The sequence below is a fragment of the Schistocerca cancellata genome, chromosome 2, assembly GCF_023864275.1.
Source record: "Schistocerca cancellata isolate TAMUIC-IGC-003103 chromosome 2, iqSchCanc2.1, whole genome shotgun sequence".
NCBI lineage: Eukaryota > Metazoa > Arthropoda > Insecta > Orthoptera > Acrididae > Schistocerca > Schistocerca cancellata.
Window position 1 is genome coordinate 614198147 of NC_064627.1, and position 27676 is coordinate 614225822.

Genomic DNA, 27676 nt, shown 5'->3' on the forward strand with positions numbered 1-27676 from the left:
TATTAGTCCGATCATTTTCAAATCCCATTCCGTACCACAGGAGTCATGAAGATCTCAAGTAATTTACACGTGGTATTTGGGCAATATTTTAACGAACTAACACGAAAACACGTTATATCCGCTTCAGCATAAGTCATCATTCTAATTTCGGAAATGCTACATTCAAGGGATGAAAAGAAATTTCGATTAGGGGCCATCTTGGACTAAGTGGCACTCAATGCAAAAACCACGCATACATTTTGGTGTAATGTAAATATGAAACTGAACTAAAATTGATTGGATAAAACTGAACGAGAGGGACAAAGTTGTGCGGTTAGAAAAACTATGGTTCTGAAAACAAGGAGGATATGTTTCCAGTTGCTTATGGTATTATATAGAGCCCCAGTCGTACTAGGAGTGTTAAAGGTGTTTTTATTTGTTCATTGAACGAATGCTTTTTATAACTGAGAATCATAAAAATCGGAAAATCACGTCAGCCAATGAAATTAACAGTCACTGTGCAAAATGGGTTTTCACATGATGAGAAAGATTAATTACCAATAAAGACATGAAGTACGAGGGCGTGCTAAAAAGTATACCTCCGAAATTTTTATTGTGTTCCCAGTACCGATTGCTGTATTACATATCACCAATACTCGGTCAGCTTTTACATTTCGCTGACGCAATCTGCAGCTCTCTGCTGGTAGAGAGCTCCGAAATGTAGCATGTAACATGGCGCCGTGTGATGTAACTATGTCAGTGTTGAATAGTAATGCATCCGAATGTTTAGATTTGGAAAGTCTTAAAGTTTTTTAAACACCATAAATTGTATTAAAGTTTTACATCTTTATTCTTAATGTCCACAGTTTTATTTCTTATCATACTTACCATCATAACGAACAACTTTCTCCCAACGAGAGACCAGTATGTTGATAACATCACTGCAGAATGATTGGCTTTGTTGAAAGAGCCACAGCTTTATCTCTGCTGGCACCGCTTGATCACTATCAAAGTGAAATGCTTGAAATTGATCAAATGGTTCAAACGGGTCTAAGCACTATGGGACTTAACATCTGAGGTCATCAGTCCCCTACACATAGAACTACTTTAACCTAAATAACCTAAGGACATCACACGCATCCATGCCTGAGGCAGGATTCGAACCTGCGACCGTAGCAGCTGCTCGGTTCCTGACTGAAGCGCCCAGAACCGCTTGTCCACAGCGGCCAGCCTTGAAAGTGTTCTTCAAGTTTCAGAACCAGTTCAAAATCGAATGGGGCCATTCGGAACTGTATGGAAAATGGTCGATGATGGTGAACCTAAGATGATGGGTTGTCAAAAATGTCGCACCTATATAATGGTCAATCGTTGTCATGCTGAAGGAGAGGGTGCTCCATGTGTGGGAGAACTCTTCGAATTCGTGTTTTCAGCTTCCTGGGGGATTACAGTACTCTTTTTCTAGAAGGGCTAGTCACTGAGACGGTAGACATCACTTTAATACAGCGATAGCGCGAACCTGCATTTGGCATGATATTTCCAAGATTTGTTTGTATAGCAGCTTAAAATAAAAATGTCTTGACTAGCGCCTTGAGACGCCAGAGAGTTCAAGCAGATACCACACTATGTATTCTGGCTTGCAAATATTTCCGCGTTATCCAGGCCAGCCAAGGCCAAGACACGGCGTCAGTCGCAAAGATCTGCTGTGGCCGCACGTGTCCTTGTGGCAGTCAGCATGTAGAGGCAGGAACCGGGTATTGGGATTGAATGAGGTTAGCGTGAATGGATGAAATACGTTTTATATTGTTAAAAAGCAGCCACTTTTTGTCAGTATTTATGTGGAGCTATTGATAAAAAAATATATTTTACAGTTGAAATATAACAGTTGCCGACATGAATCCACACTTTTAATACGTAAGAGTAAAACTATTACAAGAACAACAAAAAGATAAATAAAGCCAAAACCAATGTTTTCAAATACTAATTTTTGCAGTCAGAATTGGCTCTGAGCACTATGGGACTTAACATCTATGGTCATCAGTCCCCTAGAACTACTTAAACCTAAGGACAGCACACAACACCCAGTCATCACGAGGCAGAGAAAATCTCTGACCCCGCCGGGAATCGAACCCGGGAACCCGGGAGTGGGAAGCCAGAACGCTACCGCACGACCACGAGCTGCGGACTTTTGCAGTCAGTTTCTCGCTTAAATGAAAAGCGGATCTAATTTATTGCATGTCGTGAAGTAATCAGAAAATGCTATAAAACAGGATGACTTGATTCCGCCTGTTTTTGCTGCGAACAAAAGATGTATGTTCTGACGCTCTTCCATCGTGCTGTTCCTCTGAAAACGGTAGACCTTTTCAGTCAGGAGGCCAGCCACCTGGTCTCGAATCACTCGTAGACTAGTCACCCCCTTCAGGCTGAGTCGGCAACTTGGATTTCAATTCCGTGGACAGTCTAATAGCTCTGTCGTACGTTTGTCCTTTGATTGCACCACGTAAACTGCAACAAATACAACGAATTATGGATTAACAAAGGTAGGAACTATGTAAAAATTTAATAGCAATTGATATTTACTACCGATAACACAATTATAAGTCATCGCAATTTTCTACATATGAATTTCACTCTCACCACGTTGACAAAATTATGTTACGGTCGCATTACACAAAGAACGTAAGAGTCCTCTGCTAACAGATGCACTGCAAAAAAAGTCGTTTCGACATGTACAAGCTCTAGTTAGCCGGGATATCGAATTCGTTTGATCATTTCCCCAGAACAATAGAAACATAACTTGTTGATCCGTTTTGAACAGGTTTTCCTTCATTGGACAGTTAGGTGTCATGTCACATTTGCGCCAGTCATTTTACGAATACGTGTTTTAACTGGCGGTGAATGTTGTTATGAGTGCCATGATAGTGGAACAACCGCCCTAACTGCTGACAAGAAATCTGTGTTAGTAGCCTCCTCCCTTACTGGAACGATACGAAATCGCTCTTTGGCAGATGGACTATGCGAGTAAATCTGACGCATAGTGTGTTTCGAGAGGATGAGGATGTCACTAGAACAAAGTTCCTCAAGGAGAGTAATGCCCACCACGTGTGCGGCATTCAGTGAGCCTCACGTGTTTCCTGGGTCGCGACAAATGACGAGCGCCACAGGACCTCAGTCGCATTTGCTGGGAACGGAAATGCCAAACCAGGAGTTGGGGAATGGTGAGCGCGTCCAGCCCCCTGTAACCGTAAAACCTTTCCCTACGTGAGCGATCTGATGAGAAAGCGGCTCATCATGAGACCGCCCTATTATTGGAACGATCCGACGTGAAGCGGTGCCTTGCTGTTACTCTTTCCCGAGCGTGCAACGCAGCCGCGGATTGGGCCATCTGCAAGCCCACCCAGCCAAGACAGTACATTCACTGTGGATGAACGAAAGAAAATTTAAATCCAAAGATGTACTGAAAAAACAATGTTGACGCAAAACTTGCCATACCATTTCTACGTATTTGGAAAAACATATTCGTAGAAAATTTCGTTTTTGTATGAACAACTGAAGTACCAGTCCTTGCAGTTTAGTGAGTAAGCTCGAAAACCACCTACAACTTTTTCTTATATTATGAGTGCCTTAAAACGTGTTCTGCAATTTAACCTATTTCGTTCCACCTATTTGTGTTGAAGAACCTGCGTTTGCATAAAGTCTGAATTATGTATGCATTGCAACAGTGGCTAACAAGACACAGACTGGTTATTTCCACAGGTAAAGGTAATGCTGTAATTGTTTTCGAGCCACAGAGCGAAACTTCCAGCCGAAATAATACTAGGCACGTACCGCATTTTTTCGAGATTGATGGTGAAATTCCTGCGACACTTGATCGATCGCGCCCTAACGTGAAAATCGCAGACAAAATATGTAGCTAAAAGTGCAAGATGGCCGTCAATGTATTCACAAACGAGCTGAGAGCTTTTTTGAGAGCTATGTGCTCCACCTCTACCAGTTCACTCTTACATGAAATATATTTTTAGTTGCGAATATGGACAACCGCCAACTGTATAACAGAATGAGAACACTTAAATATTGAGGCAGACTTGGGCTCGAACTCATATTTCAAGCTTATCGCGAGCGGTCACGTTACCATTTCGCTATCCGAGAGTGACTGACGGCCAGACCCGAACTTCCATATGTCGTTAACCATGTTTCTACAACTTGCATTCGTACATCCATTATGTAGACTCTCGTGCAGGGGTCTACTTGAAAGTCTGTGTCCTCGTGTCGGCAAATGACCACAATACTTCAGAAGCTGTGTTATTCCGATTTACGATGCAATGTTCTTTCGGAATTGCACGCTTTTCCGAAGGAACTGGCACTGTGGTGACTACCGCCGTTGCGAATATGAACAATCAGCTGTATAATGGAGTGCCGACATCGAAAATTTGTCCTTGCCCGGAACTCGAACCCGGATTTCCCGCTGATCGCGATCGGTCGCCCTACCATTTGGCTATCCGAGAACAACTAACGGCCGGACCCACACTTCCATACGTCGTCAACTATGTGTCTGCGACGTTTACATACACTATGTACGAGGGTGAGTCAAAATGAAAACCTTAAATATTTTTTTAAATATTATTTATTGTGTTGAAGTGGTACAAAGCTGTATCACTTTTCAACATAATCTCCGCCACGCTCAATGCAAGTCCTCCAGCGCTTCCAAAGTGCATAAATTCCTTTAGAATAAAATTCTTTTGGTAGTCCGCGCCACCACTCATGCACCGCGTGGCGTACCTCTTCATCAGAACGATTCTTGCAAGGAAGCCATCACCTTCTCGTCCCAAGTGCCGAAAAAATTCTTCACAAGCATTAACACATCGTTCTCTCATTTCAGGAGTCAGCTGCCATGGCACCCATCTTGCAGACACTTCGTGATACTGGAGCACATCATGCACAATGTGGTGTGCTGACCCGTGACTAATCTGTAAACATGCTGCAATGTCATTCAGTGTCACTCGGCGGTTTTCCTTCACTATGGCTTCAACTGCTGCAATCTTCTGTGGAGTCACAATTCGTTGTGCCTGACCTGGGCGAGGAGCATCTTCCACTGAAGCCACGCCATTTACGAACTTCCAACTACATTCGTAGACTTGCTGCTGTGCCAACATACATCACCGTGATGAACCTTCATTCGTCGATGAATTTCAATAGGTTTCACACCTTCACTACGCAAAAACCGAGTAAAAGAACGTTTTCTTCTTCCCTGGTGCAAGTCGCAAGTGGGGCTGCCATCTTTATACTGATACTGCGATGGTATGTGGTTATCTGCACTATGCTGCCACCTACAGGCCTTTCTGCACGCTGTTTGTAGCACGCTTACCAACTTACAGGATAACGACGCGAAATTTAGATTTGATATTACAAATTTAAGGTTTTCATTTGACTCATCCTCGTATATTGCTGTACAAGGGAGACATTTTAATTGAAAATTGCTTGTCCGGTTGCGGTGGTTAAGTACGATATTACAGTGCGTGTGTTATACAGAACTACGATGTAATGTTCCTTCGCGCATGCATACGCCGGCAGTATCCATGCACCTAATTTCTTCTTATATGGATTCAACATGAATCTGAATTCTGAGATTGATATACTCAAACCGCACCATACAAAGTTTAACGGGATGCTTCTGGATCAATACAGCTCCCCCCCACCCCCACCCCTCCCACCCACCATTCCAAAATTACTCGCATTTAGATCTTCAGGAGATTTCCAGACTGATCATTAGAGCACATGGATAAAGGTGTTTAATGTTTCTTTCCAATGAAACTGTTGAAAATATGCGCAATAACTAGAATTACTTTTTACAATCAGGCTATCGATAACAAGACCTTCTCGCAGTTTTCAAACAGTATTTGAGGACAATATATATCCACACGACGACTCCAAAAGACTTTGAGGCTAGTACTGCATATCATAGTGGCGAATGTCATACTGCAGAACTTCGACTCTTTTTCCGGGTGACAGCTTCGCTATATTTCCTCCCCAGGGATTCTTTATCTAAGCTAACGATGCTTAAAAACTTTAGCAGCAGTTTGACTGAAAAGCCAGTTGTATGAAGAATTATGAAAGTGTTGGAGCTGATGCGGGAAGAAGTCCATTCCGATAATTTCTCAAGGGTGAAATCACACCTATGGATCAGTGGCTATGAAGCTGCGACCGCTTAGCCGCTCGCCAAGGAAGCCGCTGGGACGGGAACTACACCTGGACTGACATCCTCAGAACGGGTTGCTGACCTGTTCTACACTGAACATGTGGATTATATTTCGTGATGAACGTGCATTCAGTGAATTCCCCATTGTCACGTAACTGCTGCCACTCCACCTGACTCAGCTAGATGTTTCTAAGCTCCCGCAGATTTTAAAATTCAAAATCTTTGTCTGGAGCTGTTTCGACAATCACATACCTTTTTTAAGCCTGCAAATTTCATTATTGTATTTGATTGCGAATGGTACCCGTTCATTGTCCTCGATACGTTGCAAGTGTCAGTACGTAGTGAAAACAGTGTTCAGTGTGTGCAGTTGTGAATGCGTTATGACAGAGACAAGTGAGATCGATAACCAGATGAGCTGAACTGTTTTCGTGTTTCAAGACGCATCCTAATTGAAGATTTATACCGCGTAGAGGGAAAGCGCCATCTTCTAGCGTCTTGCTTATAAAAATATCTTCTTGATTCGATCAGTATATAGTTCTCATATTGTTTTGATCATATATCGTTTACCCGCATTCTATATCACTAAAAATAGAAACAGTTGTAGGTCATTTTCCTCCTCAGTAACATAGCTGCGCTATGTCAAGGAGAAGCTGTTTCGATCACCAAATGCTTTTGTTGTTGTTGTTGTGGTCTTCAGTCCTGAGACTGGTTTGATGCAGCTCTCCATGCTACTCTATCCTGTGCAAGCTTCTTCATCTCCCAGTACCTACTGCAACCTACATCCTTCTGAATCTGCTTAGTGTATTCATCTCTTGGTCTCCCCCTATGATTCTTACCCTCCACGCTGCCCTCCAATACTAAATTGGTGATCCCTTGATGCCTCAGAACATGTCCTACCAACCGATCCCTTCTTCTGGTCAAGTTGTGCCACAAACTTCTCTTCTCCCCAATCCTATTCATTACTTCATCATTAGTTACGTGATCTACCCATCTAATCTTCAGCATTCGTCTGTAGCACCACATTTCGAAAGCTTCTATTCTCTTCTTGTCCAAACTATTTACCGTCCATGTTTCGCTTCCATACATGGCTACACTCCATACAAATACTTTCAGAAATGACTTCCTGACACTTAAATCTACACTCGATGTTAACAAATTTCTCTTCTTCAGAAACGCTTTCCTTGCCATTGCCAGTCTACATTTTATATCCTCTCTACTTCGACCATCATCAATTATTTTGCTCCCCAAATAGCAAAACTCCTTTACTACTTTAAGTGTCTCATTTCCTAATCTAATACCCTCAACATCACCCGACTTAATTCGACTACATTCCATTATCCTCGTTTTGCTTTTGTTGATGTTCATCTTATATCCTCCCTTCAAGACACCATCCATTCCGTTCAACTGCTCTTCCAAGTCCTTTGCTGTCTCTGACAGAATTACAATGTCATCGGCGAACCTCAAAGTTTTTATTTCTTCTCCCTGGATTTTAATACCTACTCCAAATTTTTCTTTTGTTTCCTTTACTGCCTGCTCAATATACAGATTGAATAACATCGGGGAGAGGCTACAACCCTGTCTAACTCCCTTCCCAATCACTGCTTCCCTTTCATACCCCTCGACACTTATAACTGCCATCTGGTTTCTGTACAAATTGTAAATAGCCTTTCGCTCCCTGTATTTTACCCCTGCCACCTTTAGAATTTGAAAGAGAATATTCCAGTCAACATTGTCAAAAGCTTTCTCTAAGTCTACAAATGCTAGAAACGTAGGTTTGCCTTTCCTTAATCTTTCTTCTAAGATAAGTCGTAAGGTCAGTATTGCATCACGTGTTCCAGTATTTCTACGGAATCCAAACTGATCTTCCCCGAGGTCGGCTTCTACTAGTTTTTCCATTCGTCTGTAAAGAATTCGTGTTAGTATTTTGCAGCTGTGGCTTATTAAACTGATAGTTCGGTAATTTTCACATCTGTCAACACCTGCTTTCTTTGGGATTGGAATTATTATATTCTTCTTGAAGTCTGAGGGTATTTCGCCTGTTTCATACATCTTGCTCACCAGATGGTAGAGTTTTGTCAGGACTGGCTCTCCCAAGGCCGTCAGTAGTTCCAATGGAATGTTGTCTACTCCGGGGGCCTTGTTTCGACTCAGGTCTTTCAGTGCTCTGTAAAACTCTTCACGCAGTATCGTATCTCCCATTTCATCTTCATCTACATCCTCTTCCATTTCCATAATATTGTCCTCAAGTACATCGCCCTTGTATAGACCCTCTATATACTCTTTCCACCTTTCTGCCTTCCCTTCTTTGCTTAGAACTGGGTTTCCATCTGAGCTCTTGATGTTCATACAAGTGGTTCTCTTATCTCCAAAGGTCTCTTTAATTTTCCTGTAGGCAGTATCTATCTTACCCCTAGTGAGATAAGCCTCTACATCCTTACATTTGTCCTCTAACCATCCCTGCTTAGCCATTTTGCACTTCCTGTCGATCTCATTTTTGAGACGTTTATATTCCTTTTTGAATGCTTCATTTACTGCATTTTTATATTTTCTCCTTTCATCAATTAAATTCAATATTTCTTCTGTTACCCAAGGATTTCTACTAGCCCTCGTCTTTTTACCTACTTGATCCTCTGCTGCCTTCACTACTTCATCCCTCAAAGCTACCCATTCTTCTTCTACTGTATTTCTTTCTCCCATTCCTGTCAATTGTTCCCTTATGCTCTTCCTGAAACTCTGTACAACCTCTGGTTCTTTCAGTTTATCCAGGTCCCATCTCCTTAAATTCCCACCTTTTTGCAGTTTCTTCAGTTTTAATCTACAGGTCATAACCAATAGATTGTGGTCAGAGTCCACATCTGCCCCTGGAAATGTCTTACAATTTAAAACCTGGTTCCTAAATCTCTGTCTTACCATTATATAATCTATCTGATACCTTTTAGTATCTCCAGGGTTCTTCCATGTATACAACCTTCTATCATGATTCTTAAACCAAGTGTTAGCTATGATTAAGTTGTGCTCTGTGCAAAATTCTACCAGGCGGCTTACTCTTTCATTTCTTAGCCCCAATCCATATTCACCTACTACGTTTCCTTCTCTCCCTTTTCCTACACTTGAATTCCAGTCACCCATGACTATTAAATTTTCGTCTCCCTTAACTATCTGAATAATTTCTTTTATTTCATCATACATTTCTTCAATTTCTTCGTCATCTGCAGAGCTAGTTGGCATATAAACTTGTACTACTGCAGTAGGTGTGGGCTTCGTATCTATCTTGGTCACAATAATGCGTTCACTATGCTGTTTGTAGTAGCTTACCCGCATTCCTATTTTCCTATTCATTATTAAACCTACTCCTGCATTACCCCTATTTGACTTTGTGTTTATAACCCTGTAGTCACCTGACCTGAAGTCTTGCTCCTCCTGCCACCGAACTTCACTAATTCCCACTATATCTATCTTTAACCTATCCATTTCTCTTTTCAAATTTTCTAACCTGCCTGCCCGATTAAGGGATCTGACATTCCACGCTCCGATCCGTAGAACGCCAGTTTTCTTTTTCCTGATAACGACGTCCTCCTGAGTAGTCCCCGCCCGGAGATCCGAATGGGGGACTATTTTACCTCCGGAATATTTTACCCAAGAGGACGCCATCATCATTTAATCATACAGTAAAGCTGCATGCCCACGGGAAAAATTACGGCCGTAGTTTCCCCTTGCTTTCAGCCGTTCGCAGTACAAGCACAGCAAGGCCGTTTTGGTTATTGTTACAAGGCCAGATCAGTCAGTCATCCAGACTGTTGCCCTTGCAACTACTGAAAAGGCTGCTGCCCCTCTTCAGGAACCACACGTTTGTCTGGCCTCTCAACAGATACCCCTCCGGTGTGGTTGTACCTACGGTACAGCTATCTGTATCGCTGAGGCACGCAAGCCTCCCCACCAACGGCAAGGTCCGTGGTTCATGGGGGGGGGGGACCAAATGTACCATTCCCCCACAACGGACGACGCTAGCTTTGATGATATTTCTGATATAAACCAAATGCTTTATATCAGAAATATCATCAAAGCTAGCGTCGTCCGTTGTGGGGGAATGGTGCACACCAAAAGGGAGACCGTCTCGGGGAATGCTAGCCACATAGTAGGGGAATGACGAACACCTTGGGGGAATTTTGGTCCCCCGAAGCTAGTGAACTGGCCACATAGGGTGATTGCCGTAACTTCTGAACATCCTTCAGCGACGACCATTTGGCTGGAAGGAGGCACATTGTATGTCACAGAAGACGGAGATCTTGGCTTCAAGGCGTGGCTTCCGAGGTAGATACAATCCGTAATTTTAAAGAAAATAATTGAAATGGCTCTGAACACTATGGGACTTAACAGCTGAGGTCATCAGTCCCCTAGAACTAAGAACTACTTAAACCTAACTAACATAAGGACATCACACACATCCATGCCCGAGGCAGGATTCCAACCTGCGACCGTAGCGAGCGCGCAGTTCCAGACTAAAACGCCTAGAACCGCTCGGCCACACACGCCAGCTTTTTTAAAAAAAACTAATAACAAAGCAGTCTAAAGGCGAAGAGTCAGCTGCATGCTGAGGCGACCTCTAGAGAACTTGTAGTACGCCATTTCTTCAGCAGAAAATCTGGGTACTGCCCTGGTGGAACGTATCGACCCACCGCTACTCGTGAAAATAACGTTGACTTCGTTTCTCAATCTAGCAATTCTCACAGAGGGACGTGTGTACAAGAATGGATAAAAATACAGGAATAAGAGAGCTTAGGTAGCTAGTTGTCCCAATCAAGTTTCTCTGAGAGAATATATTACAAAACGTCATGTAATACAGAACACTTTCACAGCAACAGAACATTGGTTTGATAATGTATCAGTTTTCTGTATAAGTAAAGGTTTTATGAGGGTGGATGGTAGACTTAAATCCGTTAAACAGCTTGGACTTGCACTCTTCTCGTCCCCACGAAAATATTTCACCAAGTATCAAACATAATAAAAAGTAAGTAATTCCCAGAACATCACCTACAGGTAGACCCGCAGTAAAAAAAAAATGATTATTCAAGTAAAAATGTGGTGGCATGATGAGATATAATGAATAAAGAACGGAGAAAGTGCAGAACGAATGACTATAACACAGAGTTACGGAATGTAATGACGTAAGTTGATAGAGCTCTAGAGAAAACAGTCACATACGAGTTGACTTGCTGTATAGTGGTGTTAAATACCATTTGGCCTTAGTCTCCCGAAGCTGCAGAGATGAAGAAGCTAAATTTTATGTCGAACAACAAAAGGAGTACGAACGCGCATTCATACTGATGAATGAAAAATACGAGGAGCCATCCCCTTCTCGTACTGTCATTCCTGAGCAAAAGTTATTTTTCCTGAAGCTTCATCCATGGGCTGTGAAATCACACACTACAAGTGAAGTTTGTACCAAAAGAAAATATACTTCTGTTTTTTGGCATCCCCATCAACAGCATAATATTCATGGAGGGAAATACAGGAACGCAACTGTGGTGTAGGGCTAACTTCATTGTTTAGTAATGAAAGCGTCACCCATACTGAGTTGAAAGATCCTCACTACTTAACTTTTGTCAAAAAAAATCATGAACGATGACGGCCGAATAGTTTCAGCATAAGATTTCACCCTCATTCTGCCAACTGCCTTGTCAAAGATGCTAGAAGGACCAATCAATGATTTAGGACACTCTTTTGCCCTTTGGATAGGAAACTGTGCCTAACAGGCGGAAGAATCAACAATGATCAACAGCATGAGTATACAGAAAGCAATGGGAACCACTGCGCTAATGAAAAATAACGTGTATGCTCAGAAAATGTGGCCTGCAACTGAAAAAGTGTCATGACGATTTCTCCATTGGCAAAGGATTCCGGAGTAGTCCCTCTTTCGGATCTCAGGGAGAGGACTGTCAAGTGGAAGGTGACCATGACAGAATAATAAATAAGTAACGAAAGAATGACGTTCTACGAGTCGGGGAGTGTCTTGTAAGAAGTTTGAACGTGGTAGGGAAGCTAAAAAGTCTCAAAACAAAAATGCTAAGGCTCCATCTAGACATACATACAGTCATGAGCCGGGCGTCTTTAATTTTGGCAGGCGTGGCATTCCGCTGGCGCCACTAACTACTAGGTATGGTCTTTGCTCGAGGACAGTGTTGTTGGTCTTTGGAGAGCTGTGGGACTGACAGTTAACTGAAGGGCAAGTGGCTGGCAAGTTGTTGGTTTTGGGAGACTCCTGCTGTCTGGTATGGACCTCGAGAAGCCGCGAGTGGCTAAATTAATCGGAGGCAAGCTTTGCCACCTGAATTAAGAAATAATAGCGGCGAGTTGCGCGAACCTCAGCGGACGCTGCATACAACCTGGTCAGCAAGTTCTGGGGCAAGGTTGCAACCTTAAATTTTACGGCACGTGGAGATCACCCGTGCGCATTGGAGGCAATAACATCGCTCCTTGGAATCCTGGACGTTACGGCTCCTTCACACATGAGTGGAGTTCAGTGATGGTTTTTATTGGTACTTGTTATCATAGGGCCACGTCTGCGATAATGTGGGTCCGCAGCTCGTGGTCGTGCGGTAGCGTTCTCGCTTCCCACGCCCGGGTTCCCGGGTTCGATTCCCGGCGGGGTCAGGGATTTTTTCTGCCTCGTGATGACTGCGTATTGTTTGATGTCCTTAGGTTAGTTAGGTTCAAGTAGTTTTAAGTTCTAGGGGACTGATGTTCATAGATGTTAAGTCCCATAGTGCTCAGAGCCATTTTTGTGTTAAAGTGGAATTAGACCTGTGATATTGACGCTCCTCTGGGTGATAGTATGGGTGGACATAGATCACTGTAGCTGTTATTAATTTGCTTTTCCAGGCCATATTCCGTGTAAGTGTGTGAACTTTCTCTGTTGTAAACTGAATTGATAAAATTGAAGCTGCAGCATAGTCTGTGTTGAAGGAAAGACATCTTTCGTAGGTGGGTATGACCTAGTAATTTAATTTGCAGGCACTGATGTTCTTGTTTTGGTCTTCAGTCACAAGACTGGTTTCATGCAGCTCTCCATGCTACCCTATCCTGTGCAAGCTTCTTCATCTTCCAGTACCTACTGCAGCCTACATCCTTCTGAATCTGCTTAGTGTATTCATTTCTTGGTCTCCCTCTACGATATTTACCCTCGACGCTGCCCTCCAATACTAAATTGGTGATCCCTTGATGCCTCAGAACATGTCCTACCAACCGATCCCTTCTTCTTGTCAAGTTGTGCCACAAATTGCTCTTCTCCCCAATTCTGTTCAATACCTCCACATTAGTTATGTGATCTACCCATCTAATCGGCAGCATTCTTCTGTAGCACCACATTTCGAAAGCTTCTATTCTCTTCTTGTCTAAACTATTTATCGTCCACGCTTCACTTCCATACATGGCTACAGTCCATGCAAACACTTTTAGAAACGACTTCCGGACTTTTAAATCTATACTCGATGAAAATTTTTCTTCTTCAGAAACGCTTTTCTTGCCATTGCCGGTCTACATTTTATATCCTCTCTACTTCGAACATCATCAGTTATTTTGCTCCCCAAACAGAAAAACCCCTTTACTGTTTTAAGTGTCTCATTTCCTAATCTAATACGCTCAGCATCACCCGACTTAATTCGACTATATTCCATTATCCTCGTTCTGCTTTTGTTGATGTTCATTTTATACCCTCCTTTCAAGACACTGTCCATTCCGTTCAACTGCTCTTCCATTTCCTTTGCTGTCTATGACAGAATTACAATGCTGCTTCCCTTTCATGCCCCTCGACTCTTATTACTGCCATCTGGTTTCTGTACAAATTGTAAATAGTCTTTCGCTCTCTGTATTTTACCCCTACCACCTTCAGAATTTGAAAGAGAGTATTCCAGTCAACATTGTCAAAAGCTTCCTCGAAGTCTACAAATGCTAGAAACGAAGGTTTGCCGTTCCATAATCTTTCTTCTAAGATAAGTCGAAGGGTCAGTGTTGCCTCACGTGTTCCAACATTTCTACGGAACCAAAACTGATCTTCCCTGAGGTCGGCTTCCATCAGTTTTTCCATTCGTCTGTAAAGAATTCGCGTTAGTATTTTGCAGCTGTGACTTATTAAACTGATAGTTCGGTAATTTTCACATCTGTCAACACCTGCTTTCTTTGGGATTGGAATTATTATATTCTTCTTGAAGTCTGAGGGTAATTCGCCTGTTTCATACATATTGCTCACCAGATGGTAGTTCTAATGGAATGTTGTCTACTCCCGGGGGGGCCTTGTTTCGACTCAGATCTTTCAGTGCTCTGTAAAACTCTTCACGCAGTATCATATTTCCCATTTCATCTTCATCTACATCCTCTTCCATTTCCATAATATTGTCCTCAAGTACATCGCCCTTGTATAGACCCTCTATATACTCTTTTCAGCTTTCTGCTTCCCTTCTTTGCTTAGAACTGGTTTTCAATCTGAGCTCTTGATATTCATACAAGTGGTTCTCCATTCCCCAAAGGTCTCTTTAATTTTCCTGTAGGCAGTATCTATCTTACCCCTAGTGAGATAAGCCTCTACATCCTTACATTTGTCCTCTAGCCATCCCTGCTTAGCCATTCTGCACTTCCTGTCGATCTCATTTTTGAGACGTTTTTATTCCCTATTGCCTGCTTCAGTTACTGCATTTTTATATTTTCTCCTTTCATCAATTAAATTCAATATTTCTTCTGTTACCCAAGGGTTTCTACTAGCCCACGTCTTTTTTACCTATTTGATCCTCTGCTGCCTTCACTATTTCATCCCTCAAAGCTACCCATTCTTCTTCTACTGTATTTTTTTCCCCCATTCCTGTCAATTGTTCCCTTATGCTCTCCCTGAAACTCTTTACAACCTCTGGTTCTTTCAGTTTATCCAGATCCCATCTCCTTAAATTCCCACCTTTTTGCAGTTTCTTCAGAGTTAATCTGCAGTTCATAACCAATAAATTGTGGTCAGATTCCACATATGCCCCTGGAAGCGTCTTACAGTTTAAAACCTGGTTCCTATATCTCTGTCTTACCATTATATTATCAATTTGATACCTTTTAGTATCTCCAGTATTTTTCCATGTAAAGAACATTCTTTCATAATTCTTAAACCAAGTGTTAGCTATGATTAAGTTATGCTCTGCGTAAAATTCTACCAGACGGCTTCCTCTTTCATTTCTTAGCCCCAATCTATACTCACCCACTATGTTTCCTTCTCTCCCTTTTCCTGCTCTTGAATTCCAGTCACCCATGACTATTAAATGTTCATCTCCCTTCACTACCTGAATAATTTCTTTTATCTCATCATTCATTTCTTCAATTTCTTCATCATCTGCAGAGCTAGTTGGCATATAAACTTGTACTACTGTAGTAGGCGTGGGCTTCGTGTCCATCTTGGCCACAATAATGCGTCCACTATGCTGTTTGTAGTAGCTTACCCGTACTCTTATTTTTTTATTCATTAATAAACCTACTCCTACATTACCCCTATTTGATTTTGTGTTTATAACCCTCTATTCACCTGACCAAAAGTCTTGTTCATCCTGCCACCAAACTTCACTAATTCCCACTATATCTAACTTTAACCTATCCATTTCCCTTTGCAAATTTTCTAACCTACCTGCCCGATTAAGGGATCTGACATTCCACTCTCCGATCCTTAGAACGCCAGTTTTCTTTCTCCTGATAACAACGTCCTCCTGAGTAGTCCCCGCCCGGTGATCCGAATGGGGTACTATTTTACCTCAGGAATATTTTAGCCAAGAGGACGCCATCATCATTTAATCATACAGTAAAGCTATTTCACATTTTGAATTTTCAAATAAATTTAAGAAGTGTTAATTTTGTAACTTGTATGTGTACTAACTTCCGAAATAAGTTAGTATTGGCTACATCATCTACACTGTCGTTTGTAGTGTTGTTTTCGCAAAATACAGCTACCTTATGACGTGTGTTGGCAGTATAGTTCTGGTAGCGGACGACGTGTTGCTGTTTCCTGGGCCCAGAGCAGAGACTTGTTTCCTTCCTGCTGCAGCAATACTTGCGTCATCGCACGACGTTTTGATTGGCCAGCAGTCGGGCGCTTCTATCAGCCACCTCGTGTCGGCTCAAGTTAAGTAAATTTTATCATTTGTTAGTGCGATGGTGGAGTGTCCCCAATTAATTTCAGAACTCTTGAACTATTCAATATTGTGAATTCGGAGAGCGCATTGGCTTTAAAGCGTGTTCTGCGAGTCTGAAATTTCTTGTCACTGTACTTCCTCTTTAATTACTTGTTTAATCTTCGCACACTTGTTGCCAGTACTTTCAACTATGAAATTTGAGTTTTCCAATTTTATCCACAGTCATTAGCTAACTCCATTCATTGTGAATCTTGCCTGCTTATTGCCTGTTGACTATGGTAGCCGTTTGCTGTAATTTGCCACCTTTTCTTGTCTTTTGGGCAATTGTATATTTATTTAAGACTCATTGTCAATTGTTCTGCTGGTGTGTTCCAGCTGGGAGTCACATTTAAATTGTATGACTTCCCAGCTATTCTTGTATATTGGGGAATTGTGTATTTTATTGATTAATGGATTCTTATTAGCCGGCCGACGTGGTTGAGCAGTTCTAGGCGCTACAGTCTGGAACTGCGCGACCGCTACGGTCGCAGGATCGAATCCCGGCTCGGACATGGATGTGTGTGTTGTCATTAGGTTAGTTAGGTCTTAACAAAAAGATTGTGACCATAGACATAAATTAAAGGAAACTTATTACATATACGAGTCACTGTGTTTTTTCGCGACGATGTCGCAGCTTGTGATTCTTATTAAGGTTTATAAGTTGTTAAGGGGTTTGCAACATCAACAATCAGTGGTGTGACTTTTTATCCTTTCTGTATTTTGGGTGGACATTGCCTGTTTGACTGAAGTTTTATTTATGCCTCGGAATTGTTAATATCTTTAGTGGCCGTCATTTGTAATTATTTTTTCTGGTAAAACTCAGTTTGTTGAACCAGCTTGCAGTCACACCCAGTTGATGTGTCTTCTTAGTTGTATTTTTATATTTATTCCCAGTTTTAAGCCCTTTTTAATGATATAAATTGTTAAAGTGTTTTATTAATGAACTGCTCCTGTTCATGTTCTTTAAATTATTGTAAGCGTTGATATTCTTTATTTTACAGGGTTTGTAATTTGTAATCATAATAATTGTTGTTAAGCAATAAAGTGTATTACATGAAACTCCGAATGACGAAATATGTGGGACCGCCTTCCATGTGTTTGCTCTGAGAATTATCCCAACATATGTTGTGATGTTGCGTTCTGCTTGGCAGAGAGGTTTAGATTTGTCTACCCTTGGTGTCATTTATTGTTTTTTCGGATTCCTGTGTTAATATTTTCTTCTTTCCAAGGTGTGGTACTGACATGTTGTGATTCTTTTCAGGGCACCGCTACATATTATGTATTCCAGAGGGTTTTTCGGAATTTCCCACATGAAAAAATAGTTCTTGCTGTATGAATTTGAAGTCCGTCAAATTCCAACCAAACGTAGCGTCCCGGAATTAGTGACCAGGTTTCGTTTGGCGTTGAACAGCCTGCTTAGTCTTTCAGCGGATATCATCGGGCTGGTAGGTGCCTCTCTTCATAACATTTCACCTGTGTTAGATGGCGTACAGCGAAGTATCTCCTTTCTGGAGGATACTCAACACACAACTAGGCAGGTCGGTAGGATACAAGGGCATCTGGCGTATTTATGGAATCGCTTGATGGACTGTGTTGAGCTTAACGATCCAGAAAGACTGAAAGTTACGCAGTTGAGTGATCAGGCAAGGGACTTGCAGGCTAGGGCGGCACTCTTGAGTTTCGAAAGCGAGGATGTAGGTAGGGGGCAAGAAATTTTAATCCGTAATCAACTCAGTGACGGTAAACGCTCCGAGGCCCGAGGTCTAGGTAGTCTGCCCTCCAATCACTTTGCTAAGTCACCCAATCCAATTATATGCCTCCTGGCTGGTATTTCAGAATTGTCTGTTGATAGACTGAATCAAGTGCAGCAAATATTGTGACTGCTGTGTGGTTTGGGTTTCATAATGATGCCTTACACATATCACAACGTTTAGCAAAAGGAACATTCGGTACTTTGGTTTTGGAAACTTTGAGTTATCTGGCAGGTTCAGGGCTCTTAATAAATGCATAAAATTGCCGGCACGTGTGCATAATGAGCTTGAGCTGGGTATTATTGGCAGGTTCAGGCATCGTCGGAGACGTTGAGCCAATACATAGAGTGGATGCACACAGCTTGGTATGCCTATTACAGAGTCTGATAGCAGTTCTAACATCTTAGGGGGCATGTGACCAAGGATCGATCGCGTTTGGTTTCTGCTCACCTTCCCACGAACTTTGGTGAGTTGCAAGAACTAGTAGACTCTGTTGAGGTCATCACTTTTGCTAATGTGCAGTGTAGGGTAGATGTAGCTTCGACACTGGTGCCTTCAGTTTCCATGGTTGCCAAATCGTCTTGTACGATAGTGTCCGGTTGTGAAGGACCCGATGCATAACACTTGACCGTGTCCCCCTTGGGGTGCATGGATTCATGCTGCGACAGGATAGTATCTCCCTTATGTTTGTGCACGTGTCAGAGAGGAAGTTCTGTGCCGGTTATTGGACTCTGCTTGTTCTCTATCGTCGCTTGACTATAAGTGGTATTTGGATTCGGCCATTCGTGTAAATTATCTCCCTTGCACCCCTGACTTCAGATACTTAATGTGGCCAATGGGTAGTAGTTACTTTTGTTTGGGGAAGTGTGTGCTGGCTTGTCCATTTGCAATTTCTCCTGCCTGGTTACCCTCCTGTTTGTAAACGACCTATCAGTTGATTTGTTGCTCGGCTGTGGTATTAATCACGGAACGAGGTTGGTTGTTGATTTTGCTAGTCGTGCCTTAGTCTTTAAATTCTCGCGAGGTGAGAAGTGAGCCCTCTGTTCTAGTTGCCGTCCCACCGTTATTAATTCTGTAAGTCGCGAGATCTGGGAATTTGACGTGACTAAACTTCAATTGGAGCATGCCACCCATTTGTCTGTACCTCGTCTCCTACCTTACAAACGTCACAGAAGCTCTCCTGCGAAACTTGCAAAACAAGCACTCCTGGAAGAAAAAATGTTGCTGAGATATGGCTTTGCCACAGCCTGGATGATGTTTCCAGAATGAAACTTCCTGGCAGTTTAAAACTGTGTGCTAACTTTGCGAGTGTCGCAGGATAGGTTCTGTGAAGGTTGGGAGGTAGGAGACGAGGTACTGGCGAAAGTAAAGCTGTAAGGACGGGTCGTGAGTCGTACTTGAGCAGCACGCATGGCAGTCTGCCTTTGGCAGGGCGGGAGTGCGGACCGCGCTCTGCTGTCCACGCTGCTGCGCTCGCGGAGTGTTGGTCTTACCTCCTCGCTACTGCGCTTCTCAGCCGAACGAGCTATAATGGCCATCTCTTACAGGAAGAACTCTCTGAAGTTCACCTTTTCAAACGAATACGCGTGACCCAAAACACTGGCCATCGGACGCTTCCTACGCGAGGATTTGAAGATTCACCGTGACGATCTCATGGGCACACACCCATCGATCTTTAGCAGAATCCTTTATGATAAGATGACTTCCGACGCTGCTTGAAACGAGATTATTTAACGGACGCGATATGGACTAAGATTTCGACACTCCAGCAGCAACGTCGGGTCTGTGGGGGTGGACCACGCAGGACTTGGCCTTCGACCGATTCGTGTATTCGAACTGTCTTACAAGGTGAATGGAGATGAAGTCATCGCTGTGCTAAGCCCTGATGGAAGAGTCCACAGTCACGTAGCCGAGACATGGGCACAGTTTACGACGTATCCGGTGCTTAATATTGTGAGATACGTCCGAATAGATCTCAAACGTCACGTCCCATCGTACATTTCTATCGGCGGCTGCCGTGAGGAGGTGCTTAACGACGGACAACCTCGAACATGTTCCGGTTGCGGCAAAGAATGTCACGTACGTAATGAATGCCTGCAACGCCGCATCGTACAACTATGGCACGACGATACGATCACCTACCGAACCACAATCGCCCTTACAATCAACTATGCGGCGACACTCTACTTTCAACCCTCACAAGCAACAGTTGATTAGCGTCTCTCTGGACCAATACATCTGGGGGCGTCACAGAACCTTGCCACCGGCAGTGCCGCCCGCGATCATGACCTACAGCCGGACACATCCAGGCTAGAAGATCATAAGAATACCAGCAAGATTTTTATGGAGACTGAAGACCGCATCATAGCACCAGCAGCTTTTGTATCAGAACAACGCGAATATCTTCCTTCCTCAGACAGTGAAACACATTTCCGGAACCAAAAGTCGCCCAAAAGACGATAAAAACGACGCAAGATATCAAAATCGTCCACTGAGCCCCCTCTGCAGAACGAAGAGGTGGAGCATAAATGTGACGGAGTACACGATAGCTCTTTTCCCTTTGCCTCGGAGACACGTCATCCACAAGACTGTGAGCCGTCCAACAGAGATACTGAGCAAGACCCGCGCCCAGAAGCCATGGAACATAGTACGTTTGTCGTCACCGAAGCAATTGAGCCGACTCAGCCAGCGCTGCCATCTCTCACCAATGTAGAAACTGACGGACACTTTTCATGGGCGGATGACGCTGATTTACCATCTCCATTCGATGCGGAAATGAGATCTGTTCCTCCGTGAGACTAACACTAAAATGGTGGATGTATCTACGACGACTTCCGCGACTACTACGGACTTCCACAATTCACCACGACAACCTTCACCAGCCACGAAGCTGTCAACATCACGGATCCCCCATCAGGCATACCGAATAGCTAATTTCAACACCAATAATATCGGCTCCCAAGTTTAACTTCAACTGCTCTGCTACACGCTAAGAACAGCGGATATCGACATCGCCCTGCTATAAGAAATGAGGACAGCCACTTTGTCCCGGTGTTATGGATACAAGACGTACGCCGCCTCAGCAGCTATGGAACACACAGGCGTAGCCATCCTCCTCCGAGAAGGGATTGCAGTTTCCGATGTCGCATATCTCACTACGGCGCAAGGGATGACCATAACAGTCGAGGGAATCAAAATCATAAATCCCTACGCCCCATCGGGCACTGATAAACGGACAAATCGCTCCCAGCCCTACGCAGAACTTATCACACCTTTATTCCTCGGCAGATACTATCATTTCATCAAAGTGGATATTTCAGCTGTGTTCTCGAGCGTACAGACCAATTCCCTCATTTCACCACATGTCCGGAACTTCGCTTCCTCGTCCGCTGACTTCGTCTCCTCGACACTTGGAGAGTGGTACACCGCCCGGGCATACACACATCACGAGCCGCTCCGAGAGCCTAATCGACGGAACATTCTCTGACTCCCTAAAACCCGCTCTTCTCGAAGCAGATCGTTGGCCGTCTGCCTTTACGGATCATGACATTTACATCTGTACCATGAACCTACATAGACAATCAATATGGCGCAGTGTAGGATCTTGGAAACTCAGCGTAACACTACTGCGGGACCTTGAATGTTGACAACAGGTCAACGACACATGGCACGCTTGCGCGCATCACGTTATGCGTTACGAGACCACACTACAATGGTGGTTACTGTGAGTCAAACCGGCCATCCTACGCAACTTGACATACTATGGCAGAGCCAAAGCCAGGTGGAATCACTACATCACTCATTTCTGTTATAGCGCTCTACGCGAACTCATGTACGTCCCCTATCCCCGGACCATCAAAGCGAAGATTAACGCATCAAGGCAAAGATTTTAACCATGAACAGGTGCCGCCTAGAAGAAGTCATTATACGAGCACGCGACCAAGATAGGATTAACGGTGAAGGACCTTCTATGCATCATATTGTTCTAAATGTTCGCAAACGCCGGCAGGCCTTAATGACAACTTCAGACCTACCTGATGGATGAAGGCTGACTTCGCAGGCTACCATTACGGATGCCTTCACAACGCACTACAGACTTCTCTATGAAGGAGTACCCGTCGCTGCAGATGCCATTGCTGAGGTTACCCAGGAGTTACATTGTACACTAAACCCCGTGGGTGCAACCCTCTTGACTGCAGAAGTGACCTCCGACGACGTACATTCCGCTGTGGCCAAAGGATCATTGAATCGGTCTCCCGGCCCGAATGGTTTATCGCTCGAAGGTTTGAAAATCCGGTCGAAGCCGCGTTCATGGTTACGGAAGAAGTGACTTTCTTATATTATATGATTCGGCATCAGACCAGCCGCCGACGCGCTTTTATTCATTCTCTCATCACAAATGATGGACATGTCGTAACGGCGCAAGATGATGTAGTGTGTATCTTACCCTAGTGCTATGTAGACATCTACGACATGAAACCTTTTACGACCCACTCGTCAGCATCTTGGATACCACACTTACACCTGAACATAATACAACGCTCTTAGCTGCCTTTCAGCCTAAGGAGGTTCACAAACTTATTGTGGTATCGCCTTCTCAAACGTTCCCGGGTCTAGATGGACTTCCCAAAGAATTTTCCATGCGCTATTGGCCGTTTTTGGGTGCTACATTTACCTCCCTTTCGAACGATGCGTTGCAGGGTAGAGTAGTGCCGACCTTGTTCAAAGTGGGAAAAATTGTTTTAATCCCGAAACACATTTGACCGGCTGCCGCTGATAGCTTTCTCCCGCTTACTTTGTTAAACTTTGATTATAAGACTGTGGCGAGGGCAATTAATAGTAGGATGTCGGCTTTGATGGGCACGATTGTTGCAAAACATCAAAGCTGCGTACCTGGTCGTACCAGTTTTACCCCTATAGTCAGTCGTGTGTCGTGACATGGTATCGGTTGGTGCTGTAACGTCCGTCCCATGTGCCCTTGCTTTTCTAGACTTCGATTCATTTGATCGTGTTAGTCACGACTTCCTGCTTCGGATTCTGGAGGCAGTTGGTTTCAGTGTTGACACACGGCGAGTGCTCTCAAATCTGTTTACGGGTATTTCGGCTTCGGTGGTTGTTAATGGCCAACTGACGCTCCCAATAAATATCCGTAGGGGAGTGCCTCATGGAAGCCCGCTGTCAATGACTTTGTTTATGTGTTTGTGTTGTCTCTGGAGCCCGGCCGGAGTGGCCGTGCGGTTCTAGGCGCTACAGTCTGGAGCCGAGCGACTGCTACGGTCGCAGGCTCGAATCATGCCTCGGGCATGGATGTGTGTGATGTCCTTAGGTTAGTTAGGTTTAATTAGTTCTCAGTTCTAGGCGACTGATGACCTCAGAAGTTAAGTCGTATAGTGCTCAGAGCCATTTGAACCTCTCTGGAGTCCCTACTTCGGATGCAAGCATCCCAGCTTACAGGTTGGACGCTTTCCGGCGAGACTGTAAGTGTTCTTGCATACGCGGAGCAGGTGATGGTTCTGCTTCGCAATCCTGCTGGGACACCTTGACTGAAGGCTGTAATCGTTGATTTTTTGTTGGTTTTCAGGTGCAAAACTTAATGAAGGTAAATGCAAGCTTCTTCTCCTACGAGGTTCGGATGCCGCGGTTGTTCCGTGGGCTACTGCTGTGGATCAGCATACGTCTCTCGGTATCATCTTCAATCGTTGTCCACTCAAAATGGCAGCGCTTAACTGGAAGTCTGTTACGGAAAAAAATTCAGGAATAGATATTAGAGCATGAAAGGCGTTCTCTGACTCTGCTCCAGAAAGTGCGAATACTGGATACATATGTCTTACGAAAAGCTTACTATGTGGCCCAAGTTTATCCGCTTCCCTCGATGATGGAAAAGAAACTACAACAATTGTCTGGTCGTTTCTTATAGAAAAGACATATATTTCGCTTACGGTATGAGGTGATCATGAAGCCTCGTTTCTCTGGGGTGCTGGACCTGACTGATATACGAAGGAAGACGCAGATGCTGTATGTGTGTCGTACTGTTTTGACGATGACTCAAGAAACTCACACATTCACGTCTCATTAATTTCTCTGTGTCCGTCCTGCTGGTCTTGAACCCCCTACTGATGTTGGTCGCATACATTACAAGTTGCGGTGAGCTATTTAGGAGCTGACATCTTACGGAGACCTGTCCTCACCATGAAATTCCTAAAGACTGCTTGGGAAGCAGTCCCGTGCCCGAACTTCGTTGAAAGAGGCTCACCGCAAACCATCTGGACAACAGTTTGGTTCAATATCAGTCTTCCGATTCTGCCGATGCGCGTAGCGTCGTAGTGGTATAAGGTAGTAAATAACTAGGCTCCAGCGAAGGAGCGACTTTTCCGTATGGGGCTTAGTGACACGGATTTATCTCCAGATACGATACGACATCGCTTTACTTGTCATATAGCAACTGGTTTCGGATCAGGTCACAACTGACCTTCCTTACTTGATCTTCTGTGGCTGCGTACTCTACGGACATCATATTGCGCCCAGATTCTCCTTTCTTTCTACGGTCAAAATCCCATACCGTTATGTGGTTGCTGGGACACTTCGTTCATTATGTTATAGAAGGCGTTGGGAAAGATCACATGAACTTCATACAGTACATGGTCACTGCCTATTGGACATGCTTGCGAACGCTTCGATATCGAGACTTCTTTGCCAACATCTTGAATCTTGTTTTCCGTCGGGAAGGTGTTAGTTAATTTAATTTTTCTGGTAAGTTTATTTCTGTGTTATGTATGTTCCCATCTGATTTGCCTAGGCTTGTCTTCTCCTGGTTTCCCTGTTCGTTTTGTTTTGTATATTGACTCAGCATCGCTCCAGTTTTATTGTAAAATGTGTATAGAGGATGTATAGGTACACATGAGGGTCTACAATTCCTGCACTCAAATTGGGATTTTCTTATTTTATTATTTCGAATGTAATCTGGTTTCGTTTTCCTTCTACTCTTAAATTCTATTACAAACTATAAAAATAAAGAAAAATACAAAGTAATGAAAAATTAAGAAATTAGTAAAAAATACATATAAAAATAATTGTTGATACATATCACGTGAACTTGGTGGTCGTTTGTGGGCTATATTCTGGGCTTATTATTATTATTTCTTTCCTTTCTCAGACGTTATGTCTGGTTAAAAATGGAAAGTGACGCGGACCTCGATCAAGCGTGACTTCCTTTTAACTGTTCGGTATATGTTACATTGCATTTAGGAACTTTCGGGTAATTGAACATGTATCAATAATTACAAATTTCTGTAGTTGTATATATATGTTTGGATGTAGCTGTATTGCGTTGATGTACTAGTGGATATTGTGTGGTATGACTCCTATAGTTGATAGTATAATTGGTATAATCTCCACTTTATCCTGAAGCCACATGTCCTTGACTTCCGCCGGCCGAAGTGGCCGTGCGGTTAAAGGCGCTGCAGTCTGGAACCGCAAGACCGCTACGGTCGCAGGTTCGAATTCTGCCTCGGGCGTGGATGTTTGTGATGTCCTTAGGTTAGTTAGGTTTAACTAGTTCTAAGTTCTAGGGGACTAATGACCTCAGCAGTTGAGTCCCATAGTGCTCAGAGCCAACCAACCTTGACTTCCTCAGCCAGTTGGATACATTTTTCAATTTTTTCTCCTGTTTTCTTCTGTATATTTGTTGTATTGGGTATGGATATTTCGATTAGTTGTGTTAATTTCTTCTTTTTATTGGTGAGTATGATGTCGGGTTTGTTATGTGGTGTTGTTTTATCTTTTATAATGGTTCTGTTCCAGTATAATTTAAATTCATCATTCTCCAGTACATTTTGAGGTGCTTATTTGTATGTGGGAACGTGTTGTTTTATTAGTTTATGTTGTATGGCAAGTTGTTGATGTATTATTCTTGCTACATTGTCATGTCTTCTGGTGTATTCTGTATTTGCTAGTATTGTGCATCCGCTTGTGATGTGATCTACTGTTTCTATTTGTTGTTTGCGAAGTCTGCATTTATCTGTTGTGGTATTGGGATCTCACTGTATATATTGCCTTTTCTTAGTCATGTGTTGGATGCGTCTTGATCGATGTGTGGCTGTGTTAGATGATACGGGTGCTTGCCATGTAGTGTTTTCTTTTTCCAATTTGCTTTCTTCGCATCTGTTGATGTTATGTGATCCAAATGGTTGTAGAAGAGGGTATGAAATTGCTATGGTGTAGCTGACGTATTTATATGAGTGATTGCTTTGTGTATTTTGCTGTTTCTGCTCGTTCTATAAAGAATTTTCTGAAACTGTCTGCCTGTCCATAGTGTAGGTATTTTATGTCGATAAATCCCCTTCCTCCTTCCTTTCTGCTTAATGTGTATCTTTTTGTTGCAGAATGTATGTGATGTATTCTATATTTGTGGCATTGTGATCGTGTAAGTGTATTGAGTGCTTCTAGGTCTGTGTTACTCCATTTCGCTACTCCAAATGAGTAGGTCAATATTGGTATAGCATAAGTATTTATAGGTTTTCTCTTGTTTCTTTCTGTCAATTCTGTTTTCAGTATTTTTTTAGTCTTTGTCTATATTTTTCTTTTAGTTCTTCTTTAATATTTGTATTATCTATTCCTATTTTTTGTCTGTATCCTAGATATTTATAGGCCTCTATTTTTTCCATCGCTTCTACGCAGTCGCTGCGGTTATCCAATATGTAATCATTTTGTTTAGTGTGTTTTCCCTTGGCTATGCTATTTTTCTTACATTTGTCTGTTCCAAAATTCATATTTATATCATTGCTGAACACTTCTGTTATCTTTAGTAATTTGTTGAGTCGTTGATTTGTTGCTACCAACAGTTTTAGATCATCCATGTATAGCAAATGTGTGATTTTGTGTTGGTATGTGGTGGTGTTATTATATCCATGATTTGTATTGTTTAGCTTGTTGGATAGTGGGTTCAGGGCAAGGCAGAATCAGAAAGGACTTATTGAGTCTCCTTGGTACATTCCACGCTTAATTTGTATTGGCTGTGATCTGATATTATTTGAATTTGTTTAGATATTAAGTGTGGTTTTCCAATTTTTCATTACTATGTTTACAAACTGTATCAATTTAGGATCTACTTTGTATATTTCGAATATTTGTAGTAACCATGAGTGGGGTACACTATCAAAAGATTTTTGGTAATCAATGTCTGTGACTTTTGTTTAGTTTTAGCTTGATATGTCACCTCTGCATCTATTATCAGTTGCTGTTTACATCTTCGTGCTCCTTTGCAGAAGCCTTTTTGTTCTCCATTTATAATTTTGTTCTGTGTTGTATGTGTCATTAATTTCTGTGTAATGACTGAAGTTAATATTTTGTATATTGTTGGTAGGAATGTTATGGGGCGATGTTTTGCTGTGTTTGCTGTGTCTGCTTGATCTTTAGGTTTCAGATAAGTTATTCCTTGTGTAAGTGTATCAGGGACTGTGTATGTGTCTGCAATGTAACTGTCAAATAATTTAGTTAGATGTGAATGTGTTGAGGTGAACTTATTTAGCCAGAAATTTGCTATTTTTATCTTTTCCAGGGGCTTT

The 27676-nt window shown here is 42.8% G+C and overlaps 1 long non-coding RNA gene across 1 annotated transcript in view; it reads right to left on the bottom strand.

Moving 5' to 3' along the window:
• Positions 1-1861: 1861 nt before the first annotated feature.
• Positions 1862-27676, bottom strand: part of LOC126162279 (uncharacterized) — a 38851-nt gene continuing 13036 nt past the window's right edge. Inside the window, exon 2 of the long non-coding RNA XR_007535049.1 lies at positions 1862-2481. This is a non-coding gene — a long non-coding RNA (uncharacterized LOC126162279). The remainder of the gene's footprint in view (positions 2482-27676) is intronic.